This window comes from Protopterus annectens, chromosome 1.part1 (genome assembly GCF_019279795.1).
Source record: "Protopterus annectens isolate FY-2018-M chromosome 1.part1, PAN1.0, whole genome shotgun sequence".
Lineage (NCBI taxonomy): Eukaryota > Metazoa > Chordata > Ceratodontiformes > Protopteridae > Protopterus > Protopterus annectens.
Genome location: NC_056726.1, coordinates 61302892 through 61320055, shown reverse-complemented (window position 1 = coordinate 61320055; position 17164 = coordinate 61302892).

The following is a 17164-nucleotide window of genomic DNA, read 5'->3' as shown; positions in this document are numbered from 1 at the left end:
CTTAAAGCTCTCCGACTCTTTTGATCTCCTTAGCCCCTTAAAAATCTCTGTCAACATCCTTCCTGTAGTGACTTATGAGGAGGGTTCTCTGTATTCCTTCATTCTTTTTTTTTTTGACTACCCATCTCCTCCCATATTTTCAGCTTCCTTTGCCCTTAAATACCTTAAAATATCCAAGTAATATAACCATAGGCACGTGTTACCTGTTCATGACCCATGTACTTTTTCTATAATATATATATTTAGTATAATATATATATTATAATAATATATATAATAATATATAATATATAATATAATATAATATATATTATAATAATATAGTATAATATATACCCCCCCACCAGGACAGGAAAACCCAATAACAAGGAAAGTACCATAGACTGGATACTCGTCAATACCCATCTTCAATCTTATAAATCAGGCACTTTGCCTGATGACCTAAGTGACTACTGTCTCACCTATGTAATCAAGCTCAAAGCAGACTGCTCCTACCAACCCACCTATAGAACATTAAGAAACAACAAGAATTTTATTCTCACCAAGTTTCAGAATGAACTTAAGGTATGCAACTGGTCAGTACTAATAAGTATCCCCCTAGATGAAGCAGTAGCATACTTTAACACCAAATTCCTTGCTATTCTTAACTCCCATGCTCCCAGCTGCTCTATTAGAACCAAAATTAATATTGCACCATGGCTTTCTAAAGATACTAAAACCACAATTTCACTCAGAAACAAAACATGGGCCACCTACCGAAAAACAAAAGCCCCACTTGATCAACTAAGATTCAGACAGCTAAGGAATGACACAAAAAAATCCATTACCCTAGACAAAAAAAAACACTACTACCATCTACTGCAAAAACACCACAACAAACCTCAAAAGTTCTGGGCAGGAATAAACAAACTACTCCACCCAGGCCAAACCGCCTCTCCACCCCCTCAGCTTCACAACAAAAATCCCCAGTAGACATTGCTAATAACTTCAACAGCTTCTTCACAGAGACTATCCAGTCTCTAGCTAGCCAACTCTGTCCCAATGGCTCTAATTCTAATGTAGCCACACCCAGTACCCAAACATACTTTACCTTCCAACCTGTTCCTACTCAACTTATTCTGAAACTAAGACCCACCACCCTGGCTGCCGACCTCCTCCCAGCAGACTATCTGCAAAAGGCTGCTGACACCATAGCCTACCCCATCTCTATCTTGACCAACAGAGCTATATCTGAAGCTACTGTACCCACTATATGGAAAATCTCCCATTTCATACCTCTACATAAAGGAGGTAGTTCCACTGAACTGTCAAACTTTAGACCCACAGCCATTCTGTCACCTCTAGCTAAAATTATGGAGAAGTGTGTACACATACCGCTCATGCACTACCTCACACAGAACAAGCTGTTGTCCAACTTTCAGCATGGCTTTAAGCCACACCACAGTACTACTTCTGCCCTCCTCTCTTTCTCTAACGTCATTAACCACAACCGCAATAATAACAAACTATCCTCAGGACTCTTTCTAGATCTATCCAAGGCTTTTGACATGGCTGACCGCAAAATGCTCATAAATACCTTGAAGACCTTCTTCTTAAACAACCATAAACTCCAATGGTTTCAATCCTACCTGCAGGGCAGTCAACAGGCAGTCCTATGGCAGGACAAGCTATCATCTCGCCTACCCATCACATTAGGTGTCCCCCCAGGGCTCAATACTAGGACCCCTTCTTTTCTCCATCTTTATCAATGACCTTCATTCAGTCATCCCAGATGCTACCTGCATTCAATATGTAGATGACTCCACCTGGATTTGTTCTGACACCCCACCAGCTATTTTAGTCACATTAACCCAAATTACCTTCAGTACAGTGGAAAAATGGCTCTCCAATCAACATCTAATCCTAAAGTTGCTCCTCTTCTCCCCCACATGCAGGACCTCCCTGCCAACCTTCAACATAACTGCTAACAATGGCACTATCATCTCCCCAGAAGCCCAAACTAAACTACTGGGTGTCATAGTTGATAACAACCTGAAGTTTGATGTGCATATCAAGCAAACTATAAAAACCATTAATAAACAACTTGTCTCTCTTTACAGAATCAAACCTTTCCTTACCCCACTTGCTAGAACTGCAAATGCCCGTTCCCATCTACTATCAACTCTTCTCTATGCCTCACCTCTATTCTCCAACTTAAACAAAACAGATCTTAATAAACTATCATCCTGCTATAACCACACTGCCAGATTTGCTACTGGCACAGCCTACCGGACACACCAATGTCACAACCTAAATCGCATAGGATGGCTTGAACTGCCAAGCCTACTGCAGTTCAACCAGCTAATAGTGGCACATAAAGTCCTTTACCAACCAGAAAATGCACCTGCACTAAAAAATATTATCAGCCCCTACACCAGCACCCGGCCACTGCAATCATCCACTAGACTCCTAGTTCAAACATACAAATCCAACTACTCAGCTGGGGACTCTCCGTTTGCCAACTCTATTGGAAAAATATGGAACAGACTCCCATCTGACTTGACCCTAGAACCCTCACTAACTCAATTCAAAAACAAACTCAAGAAATACTTCAAAACTCATTGGTTATGTCCTTGCACTAACCCCGACAAGTGACCTCTCTATTTCTTAGGTGCCTTACCTTCAACTATTTCTAACTTTTTTCTACCACTCCATTTCAGGAAGGGTCAATTGTATAACTGCTGCTCGGTGTGTCTTAAACCTGAATGTAATGTTATGTATGTTTAACTTTGAAAATAATGTTATGTTTTGTAAAGTGTTTTATAATAAGCACTATATGTGCTAAATGCTGGTATTGCTTATGACTGTAATCTGCTTGAAACTAGCATTTACTAAATGTTCAATGTGCATTATTATCTTGGAGCTTTTCTCCCAGGGCCTCCACTGAAAATGGACATGTATCCAGTCGGACTATCTCGGTCAACAAATGTAAAATAAATAAATAAATATAATAAGAGCTAATTCATCTACAATGCCCAGCTTTCAATATCTGCCCATGTGCATCTGACATACCATTTGCCCCTACAGTCCTTAATCCATTACTTTCTCCACATTTTACTTTTGGGCATTTTAACTGTGTTTCCCCCATGATTTCACCCAGGTTCTTGTTTCAGCAAACATAAAATACGCAACCAGACCAGCATTCTCTTCTCTTCCTAATCCCAATTCATAACTCTTAGAGCAAATTCTCCCAAACTCTTCTGTGGAATCATCAGATTAACTGCTGGCAACAGCCAACAACTACCACTATTCTGTGCTGCTATTCTGCCTCTGACAGATCTGTTGCCCTTCCCTTCTTTTTCCACAGGCTGACTGCAAGTGGTTAAGCTTCTTTTCACCTGGAGAGTGTGTCTGGCTAAATAAAGAAAAACGGGTAGGATCAACATTTACAGTATGCCTAAATGAGTCACACATTAATCTAACACAGATCAAATTTCATCAGTAGGTTCTCTCAGCTATTCAGTACAGTTTTCTGCCAAGGCAGGTGTATTTTGTACAACCATGGCAAATACATCCCAAACTCCTATTAGAATAACCAGTGCTATTTTGGAGTAGGGTTAATGCTAAAGATCTGACTTTTGTCCTGACTAGACAAAATGTGCCAAGCAAACCACCTTCTTTATCAGAGAGTAACACCATAAAATCAGTCATCAGATAACAAGATGTCTGATTAATGCCAAAGGTTTGAAACAGATTTGTGAGGATAGGAAGAAGAGATTTATAACAAACAGGAGAAGCCAGAGTTGACCTCCAGTCCACAACTCAAGACTCTGCTATCTGTCAAAACATGGCTCACTAACTCCCAACTTATACTAAATCCCAAAAAAGACCAAGCTCCTTCTTTTCTACCTCACAAGATCTCCCCCAACATGCCTGTCATTCAACATCACATCCAAAAACAAAACCACTATCTCACCAGTAACCCATACCAAGCTTTTAAGCATAGAAATCAACAACTTGAAATTTGATATTCCTCCCCCAGATTCAGCAAGCAGCCATGCAGGAATAAGTTATTCCTGCATGGCAGGGACCGTTCCTGTTCAGCACAGCAGTGCGCCATGCATATGTATGAAGGCGTGCTGTCATGCTCTAAAACGGACATGGTTCCGTGTACGAGTGCAGGGAGTGTGTCTTAGAGCAGAGCTCTCAAAATACACACAACCCTGCACTCCAGAATTGCCAATTGGCAATTTAAAATGAGCGAGAACGCTCGCAACACCCCCAACCCGTCAGGATAAGAAATCTGGTCAAAGTTATGAGACAATCGTCCTTACCATAGAATAACACACTTAGCATAAGCACATAGCGCACATCTCCCAACCCATCAGAGTAAGGAATGTGGACAACGCCAAAAGGGACAATCGTCCCACAAAGCAGAATGTTGATAGAATAACAGGTTTAGCATTAGCAGGGATATTCTGAAGGGTACAAATAAAAAAACACAACAGATCATTTTTTTTTATAAATGCGATAAAGTTTAAGCATAGCTGCGGGGGGTGTGCCCATTGCTTAGCTATGCTTAATCCATCTTAAACAGCACAAGAATTTAAATAGCAAGAGACATGCAACTTAAGCAGTACTGCAATAATGTAGTAGTTAAGAGTGTATGCTTTGTAAGCAGCCATTCCTGGTTTGATCTCCACTGTTACCAATTTGCATTTTACATGTGACAGCAGTACATAAACATTTTTTTATAATTAGCTACTAAATAACATACATTTGTTAACCAGAGTACTGTAGTAGGTCCAGATGTGAGGTGTCAGTTTAATAAAGTTGTAAAACCTGCATATAAATACAAGTGCCCCATACAGTATAGTCACATGAATAAATGTAATGAAAGCACATTGGAGGATGTCAGGGACAGTAAACAAATTTATAATATGTAATGAATGATAAATCAATCCCATACAGCAGTTAGTCTATAAAACAAAAATAAGCAATACTAAGCATTGCACAGCTCTGCTTACTAGGTGTAAGCACTGTGTAAATATGACTGCTAAGCAATAGTAGGCCAGCTAAGTGGATTTGCCCATTGGTAAGCAGTGCTGAACCTGTACCTTTAAGCACTGCCAACGTTAGCTAAGCAGGTTTGCCCATAGCTTAGCTTAGCTCAGCATATTCAAAATTGTCCAATCAAGGCAAAGGGTGGGAAATTGGCTGTATTTAAACCCCACAGGCGGGAATACAGCTCATAACTGGTTGCAACTTCCCACTGTAGGCAGTATGTCAGGTGTTGGTGAGGGCATGCACTTCTGGGTGCAGCGCTGGGGCATACAGGAGTCCAAGGTCATGGTAGGACTCCTGGTAAATAACCAAGATGAGAGACTGCTGCAGGGCCAGTACCAAGGCTCCCAATATAAAGGGGAAGCCTGGGACCATCTTGCCCGTTATCTCACCAGTGCCACTGGTACCCTCGGACTGGTGAGCAGGTCCGACACCACTATGCCGACTTGAAGCGGAGAAAGAGGGAGCTCTTGGATGAGTGGATCCAAGAAGCAAGACAGAGAGGTGATGTCCCAGCAGTGTGTAAGTATTCATATCAATAACTGTTTACAAAAGTCCAGCCTGTGTATGTGATGGATAGGTATGTCTAAATATTTCTCTATTTCCTTTACAGCTGCAGCTGAGTGGGCTGTGAATCAGGATGCCCATGCCAGTATGCTGCAAAGGCTGCGTCGCGAGACTAGTGAGTAACAATCCTGCTTGTAGTAGTCATACCAAATAAATATAAATTAGTAGAAAGTCACCTGGCAGCATAAAAACTGTGTATGGGTTGCACTGAATAAACCAGACAATATGACAGTAATAATCCCATATAGGTGATATTTCAATAAAACTGTAACTGCCTGGCAATAAAGTTCTAAATCCTGGACTGGTTGTGTTTACTCTGGTATTGTATGGCATTTAGTGTTGCAGTCTCTGAATAGTAATGTTGTGTTAACCACTGTTACCCACATTGTGCTGCATAAAAAATATGTCTAGGAATCTCTGTATAAGACTGTTGTAAGTACAAGGTCTGATTGTACAACCAAGAGAGACCTCGACAGAAAACACTGAAGGAACAGACATCAGTTTCTAAATAGCTCATGCTGATGAAACTCAAATTGTTGTATTTTTAGCACACGCAGCCATGGTTCGAATCCTGGGAGTGGTAGTAAGCTGTATGCATAATCATACCTCTCAACTGTACAGATTTTCACAAAATGTCCAGGTAATTGACTCATATTTTTGGCCTGTTCTTCTGTCTCCCTTGCAAATCACTGGGATGATCTCATAATTGTAGTCACTAAATAATGACAAAAATTAGATTTTCAGACCTCAAATCCTTCAGAAAATGTATATTAAAACAAATCCTGTTACTCTAGCAACTCTCCAAGTTTATAAAAGCAATATTGAAAATATGTCCCTATTTGTACCCCAATGTTATCAAGCTTTGTCTTTAGTGTGTGCATTAAGAGATTGAGAGGTATGTGCATAACATTAACTAGGAATCTGGGAATATGTCTAGAAACAGTCAGGTAGTGTTAACAAACATTGCCCCCACAGGTCTTTCAGATAAGAAAATTGTAACTGCCTGGCAATAAAGTTTCAAATCCTGGACTGGTAGTTTTTACTCTGGTGTTGTATGGCCTGACATGTAGCATTTGCCAACATCTGATATCAGAATAGTACTGTTGTGTCAACCACTGTTTATCTCACTGTGCTACACAGTAATATGTCTAGGAATGTCTGTATAAGACTGTACAACCAAGAGAGACTTAGAAAATACTGAAGGAACAGACACTAGTGTCTAAATAGCTCACTCTGATGAAACAGAAATTGTTGTATTTTTAGCAGACACAGCCATGGTTCGAATCCTCGGAGTAGTAGTAAGCTGTATGCATAATCATACCTCTCAACTGTACAGATTTTCCCAGAATGCCCAGCTATTTGTCTCATATTTTTGGCCTGTTCCTCTTTGTTCCTGGCAAATCAGTAGGATTATCTCAAGACTGTAGTCACCAAATAATGACATATATTTGAGTGTCAGATTTCAAATCCTTCAGAAAATATATATTAAAACAAATCCTGTTGCTCTAGCAACTTTCTAAAAGTTTATAACAGCAATATTCAAAATATGCCCCAATTTGTACCTCCATGTTGTCAAGCTTTGTCCAGATGTTGTGCATTAAGAGGCTGAGAGGTATGTGCATAATTACAACTAGGAATCTGGGAATATGTGTAGAAACAGTCAGGTAGTGTTAACAAACATTCTCCCCACAGGTCTACCAGGTAAGAGAAGTAGAATTTAGCTATAAGACAATTGACATATACATTGTATACAAACATACCACTGCCCAAACCAAGGCCATAGGGTATTGTAATAATACCTGTAGAGTAATGATTAGAGCAATGATCATTAAATTTGTGAGTACTGCAAGGATATATAAGTTGTTAATTGACATCTCTCTCTTCCCCCACCATATCTGCAACAATAATCTAAACACATAAATCAATGGGTATGTTTACACCAAACCTACTGTTGGGACATATGTCCTATTGTTCAGCGAATATTGAAATGTATTTCTATTAATTTTCCATGTTGAAATACTATCATTGGTGGCCTGTTGCTATCAATGTAAACTGCATGCTGTTGTAATGGTCAATGTGGTTCCATATATGCATGTGCTTGGTTTGCTATGCAACTGTTCCAGATCTGGTGTTTTGGGTTAATGGGAATATCTATGCATGCTGTTATAACTAATCCTGGATTGTGTTGACTATTACTAACTCACATATGTTCTAAAACTGCAACACAATAGCACATTTGGGAAGACCGGTCCCAGCGGACCCACCTCTCCCATTTCATCTAGCCGTGGCACTGGGCCCTGGCATGTCTGGGACCCACCCAGGACCTCCTTGTCCACTGTCATTGCACCACCTTTGGATGGAACTGCCTCAGGGGATGGGGCTCACCCCCCCGGGAGTGGGCATGGACAGGATACTATCACCCAAAGTCAGGCCCTGGGATTGGTGCGTAGCGAGCTTGGAGATCTATTACACCAGCTTGAGGGCTGTGCGGTGCAATTAGAAGGTCAGCCTGCCCCTCATGCTCAGCCCCCAGCACAGCCACCTTCGGAGCTGTGAAGGTGCAGTGGTGACTGCTCATGGGTAGGGACCTCAGTCCCACTGTTTCCATTTGGGGGCTCACGGGCTTCCGATTTCCAAACACCCCTCCCCGTCCAAGGTTTTTACCCCCACATGTCATATACCGCCCCTGTATGCCATCTTGTCTGTCTTCCTACACAACCTACATCCCCAAATATACCTACTATCCTTCCCCAACATCCCAGTCTCACCTTAAAAAAAAAGACAATCTGTTCCCAAAAAAAAATGTCGCCCCATACATAGCTGTCCATTTCACACATGTGTCCACTGGACACATGTAATCTGGTCTAATTGGCTTCACAACATATTATTGTTGTCCTCACCCCTCTTTCGGGTTTGAGTGTCCAAATCTACCTCCAAATTCAGTATATATGCACAGCTATTGCTGTAGAAGAAATGGACAGCTATGGACCTTCCCTACACCCGTCCTGCAAATCCCTAGCTACTTTCCCTATTGTTTTGCCCTCTTTGTGCCCCCCTTTTCACCACTTTCCTATCACCCCTTTTTTCTTTTCTTTTAAAGAAATTAGCGCAGGGATAAGTGGGGACAAGCACTTTTACGCAGTAGTAAGCGGGATTAAGCCTGTTTGCGTGGTGCTAAGCAATGCCTACACAGATTAAGCACTTTTCAGGCTGTCTGTAAACATATTTAACCAGAAGTTAGCATTGCTTACCATCGTGCAAACCCGCTTAAAGCTGCTCAGAACTGCCTTAACCACTTTCTATCCAACAGTCCTTGTGCTGCCTAGTGACAAAATAAACAGCCCTTGTAGGTCTTGAACTAAGGACCCTGTACACTATAGTCACAGCAGCTAACCACTGAGACATCTGAGATGTGAAGATGTTTTTTTTAAATATATCATTCAGTAGACATACTGATTAGTAGTGAACAACTGATTTGACTACTACAATTGTTTAATACTTGTAAGTGAAAATAGTGTTGAATCAGTCATGCTTTTATATCTAAATATACACATATCAGATAAATATGGTGGGATATATTTGGGAAGGTATATACAGCACTCATGTTTACACATAAGGATATGGATATATGTATACATGTACATACAGACATATATATATAAAAACATATGCCCATAACATGTAGTGGAGTCATACCTTAGCACCATAAGTCACAACCTCTTAGTGCAAGGGAATGTAATGTAAGTACTGGAGGTATAAATGTAGAATGTTGCTATAGTAACAGGGGTTTTGTCAACAGACATGTTGTGTAGGAAGTCACTTTTGATACTGACATGTACACCATCAGTTACTGACAGACATCATAAAATCATCATAGTGAATTACCACGCAAATCACAGTAATGATCCTGTGGAATACAACAGAAATATGATCAAGGAACTTGGACAGTCTGACACAATCTGGTCAGTCCAGAGGTATACACAGAACTCCTTATTGCAAGATGTGTGGACCATGCATGACAAAGGGGATGTTTACAGCCATGAAAATGGAGATATCACACAAATACTGGAATAGATAAGCTCACACAGTTGATGCATTCACACCCTCCTGTCTGTCCTAACACATATTAAGCCCACATACTTCCCACTAGTTAGTGACATGCATCTTCACAGCATCCCACTGCTTTTTTAGAAATACACAACATGTATGGTGAACAGGCAACAGTACATCTGACAAATATCTGGACATAACATCACACTAGGTAAATACACTGAGCTGCTAGGCATATCACAAAGCACTGTGTAAACTACAGGCAGACTGCCACAACATTGACCCAAGTTTCCTATGGGGGAATACACATGTACTTGCAAATATAGCAGGCACTACAGGCATGTAACAGCATGGAGTAACAGACATCAGTGTGAAAGTGCATACCAACAACCAATCTCAACACAGTCACATTATGGTAAGCCAAATTAATAGTACACTATGTGGACTATGTGAACAAAACCATCCTCATATTTGCCACTCATACACTAACCCTGCATATACTGGCCCAATTCACAGTGTAGTCTGATGCCTGACTGTGGTATGGGACATGTCTCAGTCTGGCTCTACAAACATATAAACTGATAGGGTATCAGAAACTGGAGCAGCATGCAATGTCAGATAGAACAAGAACAAGAACACCGACATCTACCACAGTCTGTACACAGGCCAAATAACATATTCACAATATACTGCTACACAATACTGACACTCTGTCAACAATCACCATAAGTACACAGGCCTCACTACTGTACAGACTACAACAGAATGTCCAGGTGTTATCCTCAGATATAAAGCCTACTATACATAACATGTCTAGCACTCTGATATATCACTGGCTTGTTATCAGGAATGATGTCAGTAAATAATGATATACTGTACTCATGCACCCCTTACTGCATGACATATGGACAAAGGGTGACAGACTTGGGGGACAGAGGCACAAACATCAGGCCAATACTGACGTATTGCTGTGATAAACTGAGACAATTCCTGGTGTAACAGGGTTTGTTGTGACATATTTCTTCTGAGGGATATAAAGTCAGTAACATACATGGATGTCACCATGTACTGTCTGCAATCATCAGAGTATGTTACTGCATTTTCTAAAGATAGGAAATGTGTGAGTAGCACACTACATCTAAGACTCAAAACTATTCTGTCCCCATGTCTGGAACATCCCCCTCCTGTTTGTTGGGCTGTCTCCAGAATGTATGTTGTAAGTGGCATTTCCAACAAACCCTGTTAAACCAACATTACTTCAAATGTAGAACAGCAATACTTACATTCTGTCACCATATCTGGAACATCCCCCTTCTGTTTGCTGGCCTGTCTCCACAGTGTACGTTGTAAGAGGTATTTCCAACTACCCTCTGTGATGCTGTTTGTCAGACACACACATAAAGTCCTGCTCACAGTGAAGGAGAAGGGCTAACACCCACATGAAGTGCTTAGTTATAGGAATGTGTTTCCATGCAATTGGCTATAGGAATGATACCACAGCTGTTCCACATGCAATTAGCAAGTGGGGGACTCCAATTTGTGCACAAGCCATCAGCTGATCTTGAGCATTACCTACAAAAGTCAAGCTGCTGCCGATACAAAACAGATGTACTTTTCCACATCCACAAGAGGGGGGAGAAAGTAAGAAAGGAAGGGAGTAAGAGCCAAGCGTGTCTGTGCATGATCCATGGGTGGAGAGTGGTATCTGAGTATTATAATGGTTGACTATATTGTTTACTAATCCATACTGTCGCATAGTAATTGCACATGGCTGTACACATTTATGGCTGAGGCTTGTCTACAACAACCTCTAAAGTGTTTGAAAACTGTTGGCCTTGTAATGTGGACAATGGGACATATAGGTCCTCAATATAATGATGTAGCAAAACTCACACTGCAATGGATTCTGTCAGTACACAATCACTCCAACACCCACATAGAACACTGATGACACGTGCACAAGCACGCACTTACCAGTACTGAGTTTCAAACCCATACCTGACTATGTACTGTTATTACAGTATTACTCAGTTATTGCAAGTGCCATGGAGCTTACATGTTGGAGAGCTGTCCAATGGTATCTTTGAAGGTGAGTGACATCAGCAGCAGTGCTAAAGGAGATGTAAGAGAAGTGTAGTAAGTGTGAATGTCCACAAAATCAGGTGTCAGCAAAGACACACACACATTCTTTCACAGAAATACACACATTATCACAGTTGGCAGGATCAGGATTGGAACTGCTATCTAATGGATCCTATCCTATCTATTGGTGGGAGGTTGACATAATGGTTAAGGTGTTTACCTTACAGACAAAAGGTACAGGGTTTGATTCTCACGACTGGCTAGGCTTAAAATGGCCCACAAAGGCTGGTAGCCTAGTATCAATCTATGACTCTATACTTCTGCCAAATCCATTGTGGGAGGTTGGCGTAATGGTTAAGGTGCTTACCTTAGAAACACAAGGTGCAGGGTTTTATTCTGACATGGGGTAATTGGCTAGGCTTAAAAATGGCCCATAAGGGCAGTTAGCCTAGTACTAACCTATAACTAGTTTGCTACACTGCAGTATTACGCAGTTATCACAAGCACCACAGAGCTTAAAGAGTTGAAACACGGTCAAAGGGTTATTTCAAGGTGACTGACATCAGGCATGCTAAAGTAGGGCAATGGTAGGTGTAGTGAGTGGGAATGGCTTCAAAATCATTCATCTACACACACACACAGACACACACACACAGACACACACAGACACACACACACACACACACACACACACACACACACACACACACACACACACACACACACACACACACACACACACTTGCCAGTACTGAGATGCATAGGTTCATTGCTTCACATGGGCCTGAAGGCTGTACAAGGCTAGGCCAAGGGAATACCGTGGCATCAGGCCACATGACAATAGTCCCCATTGTGGCTCAGGGGTGTAGTCCCTGGAGTCATCCCCAGGGGTGGGTATTGTATTCATCATCCACTCATTTGGGTTAATATTGTGGGTGGCCAGTGATGTGCATTGCTTCCCGTGTATGTGATCTATATTCCATAAAATGGATAGTGTCTGGGTTGTGCACATGTCCCACACACATGTTCTTTGACATGTAAACGTGTATTTGAAGTCTCTAGGGCATGTTGTGTGGACAGATTATCTTCTGATATAGCATTCCTGACCTCATTTGGTGAGATCTGGGTATGTAACTGAGGTCGTGCTTGCACCCATAATGACAGCATGATACGGGTATTCTGTGGAATTTGTGGTGTCTGTCTATACAGGGCATGTGTATAAGGCATGGTATTCCCTTTGTGGGTTACAGTGACAGACTCTACATTTGCTGCTGGTGTCCAGTGGGGAACAAAGCAAAAGGGCCACTGTACACATTTATTTACCTACTGAAGGGATGGAACAGGGTGCCATTTCCTTTTACTTGCTGGATAACACACAGTTAGGAGATGTAACACAAAGTACTTTCTAATGTCAGTGGCACTGTTGTGGTCAACAGGCATGTAGTCCACTACAATCACACCATGGTTACTACCTGTGAGCCAATATGCAGGGAACTACCAATATCGTAGTTGTTGCCTAACCAAGTATGTTTGTGTATGAGACGTGGGTGGAGAGTGTTCTCTGAGTAATAGAAGGGTTGCCTATATTTTTCACCAATCCATAATGTCACATGCAGGGTTATGGATTGTCTACACCAACTTCTCTGGTGTTTGGCATCTGTTGTTCTTGTAAGGTGGCATTGTGACATATACTAGTTCCTCAACATAATAATTTAGCAAAACCCACCCACAATGGATCCTGTTATTACACAATCACAGCAACCTCCACATAGGATACCGATCTCACACACACACACACACACACACACACACACACACACACACACACACACACACACACACACACACACACACACACACACACACACACACAAACACACACACGCACACACACAAAATCACACACACTTGCCAGTACTGAGATTCAAACCCCTACTAGCTATGTATTACTACTATAGTGTACCGCATTTATTGCATGTGCTATGGAGCTTATAGGATGGATGTTGTCCCAAGGTACTTCTAAGGTGAGGAACATCACCAACCTTTGTAAATACTGGCATTGGGTGATGTAGTGGGTGAGAAATCCCAAAAAAAATTTTACTCTACACACACATTTACATTTGCCAGGAGTGATGTTCAAACCTTTGTCTAACAATCTTTATGAACCATTACGTTACGCATTTACCACATGCACCACTGACCTTACATGGTTTAGGGTTGGCAACAGGTACTTCTAAGGTGGATGATATCTGCAGGACTGCTAAAGTCAGGCTCTGAGATGTGTACTGGGTGTAAATGGGGCCAAAATCTTTGAGGTACAGACATACATATGTAGATATATGTACACACACAAACACTTACAATGGATGAGAGTCAAACCCATACATATGTAGTTACTGTTACTACATTGTTCCGTATTTGTGGCATGCGCCCTGGAGCTTAAATGATGGAGAGCTGTGACACAGTATCTTTGAAGGTGATTAACATCAACAGCAATATTAAAGGAGGGATAAGGGGAGAGTAGTAAGTGCTAATGTCCATAAAATCAGGTATCATCAAAGACATACACACTTTCTCACACAAACACACAAAGTTTCACAGTTGCCATGTCTGGGATTAGAACTACTACCTGACTAGTATGTTACACTATAGCATTACACAGTTATCACAAGTGCCATGGAGCTTATGGGGCTGGCACTTGTCCAAAGGGTTATTTCAAGGTGCCTGACATCAGCAGGCATGCTAAAGTAGAGCAATGGGAGGTGTAGTGACTGTTAATGGCCTCAAAATCATTAATCACACACACATACAGACAGTTTCACAGTTGCCATGTCTGGGATTAGAACTCCTACCTAGTATGCTACACTATAGCATTATGCAGTTATCGCATGCGCCATGGAGCTTATGGGGCTGGCACTTGTCCAAAGGGGTTATTTCAATGACATCAGCAGGCATGCTAAACTAGTGCAATGGGAGGTGTAGTGACTGTGAATGGCCTCAAAACCATTCATCTCCACACACCCACATACACACAAACACAGAGTTTCACAGTTGCCATATCTGGGATTAGAACCCCTACCTAACTAGTTTTCTATACTATAGCATTACACAAGTAACACAAGCACCACACAGCTTATAGGGCTGAGACTTGGCCAGTGGATAATTTCAAGGTGACTGACAGCAGGAGTGCTAACATGGGCAATCGGAAGTGCAGTGGGCCATAAACCATTTCTCTGGAAACACACACACACAGTTACATACAACTTTACATTTGACAGGACTGGGTATACAAATGCTAGATGAATACTGATTTGTACTGTCGTGTTAGACAGTTATCACAAGCACCACAGACACTATAGGGCTGAGGGCTACCAAAAGCAATGCCGACAGTGATTGACAGCACATCATTTGATATTTGGCCAATTGGATGTGTGGTGGGTGGGACAGGCTTCATGATGGAAATCTCTCTGTCACTGTCTGTCCTTCTCTTCCCCACATCTCTGTGTATATTTGACATATCATAGTGTGTTTGACTTGAATATGTGTGAGTATTCCTATCCAATTTGTGTGCAAAGCATGAATGGTGTACAATGTGGTGTGTGCACAGACATCTGGGACTGACAGACATATATAGTCCACTGTGTTGTCATGGGCTTCATTTCTCTAAGTGTAGGAGCATGCGCAGTATTACCTTCTGTATTGAGTTTGTGAATCCATTCCAGGTACGTTGTACTCCAGTCCAGGGTTTAGTGTTCTACACCTACAACTAGCAACCTATTTCTGCAGGATGTCTGTAGATAGGTTGACAATATGGAGTCACAATGGGCGACAGATAGTGGGATACTGTAACTATTGTCTGTGTTGCTTGTGTTACATGGTTGGTGCTAGCAGAAATATTCAGACATATGTACTATTTTACTCTGTGATGTATTATGTCATGAACTACTGACAGATATACTTATTTGCTCAAAGTTATTTCCTGGGAAATACAAGATGAATGAAGCTTTGTCCAGTTTTATGGTCTGCACCCTACATATTCTTGCATACTCATGGCATGCTGGAAAGGTAGCTGCAGACACTTGCTGATGGGTCTGTGCAAATGGTCCAGCACCTTGTTACTGTGGTGGCTGAGGATCCCTTTCTTGTACATATATCAACGCAACATAATGGCCATATCATGCTGTGGCCATACCTTTCAGCTGTGTATATGATTCATCCCAGTGGTATTTAGAGGTTGGTCCACAATTCATGCAGTAGGACATGGTGGGCATGCTACTGGGATTTGTCAACATGGCCTTGCATTTGTGTTCTGTTGACTGTATGTTGTTAGTTGGGACCCCATGAGATAACATAGATTGGCACTATGGCTGAGGCACAGGCCTTTGACAGAGGATTGTAGGCCATTTGGTAGTGATGCAGGCCAGTGCATTCTGTCACTCCTACATCCCCAGGCTGTGAACCACTGGATTCCCTTGGGGTGAGAGGGTAAGTGTGCTAGTTGTTAATGGAAATAGTTCCTGTCCATATTAATCCTTTGGTTTGGATGCTGCCAGGGTGCTGCCTACAGCTAGGGACACACCTGCATGGGACACCTCTTCAGCATGCTGCATTCTGTGGGTATTCCCATACAGAAGTGGGGGTCATACTGTACTCATTCCCAACAGCAAGGATATAACTTGTGATAAACCTGTAGCTGATGGGGTGAGCTGAGTGCATGTGTGATAGCGAAGCTTCTTGCAGCTGACTCACAGATATACCTGGGACATTCCCCTTATGCTGTCTTGTGCGGGGACATAGGCAGTCTCTCATTACTTCATAACTGTTTCTTTTGTGGTCTGCCACTGATTGGCCAGACTACATCAGTATTTTATACTATGCAGACAACTAATGTGCTGTACAATTCCAAAGCTGTGTGCAGTCGACAGTTACATTTTATGTACTCTGTCTAGGGTACTTCCACCTGTGTACTGTGTGTATGTCTGGGCCAACATTCATGGCATGTCCATCTTTCAGACGGTGACAGATATTGACATCTGGACAGTGAGTATGGATGACTGCTGACATGGGTATTGCTGAGAAGCATTTTGGATGGCACTACAGTTGTTGGAACATGACCCTGTCATCAACAGTACTGGGCATAATGCCACCGAGACAACCCTCCATGCCTACATGCTGACCACTTCCACACAATATTGAATTGCACAACAACTTAACACATGGACCCCTGCATATTGTACGCATGCAACAATCTATCCTGTAAATTGGGCAGCTCAGGTAATCTGTGCTCCACTGTTATTAAACCCACATGTACATCTTACTGTATTTCTACACAGGATTGTGGGGAGGGGGATACCTGACCACTTTAAACATTTGCTATGACTGTATTGGTATTTCAGGTACTCTGTTGGCTTCCATTTCATTT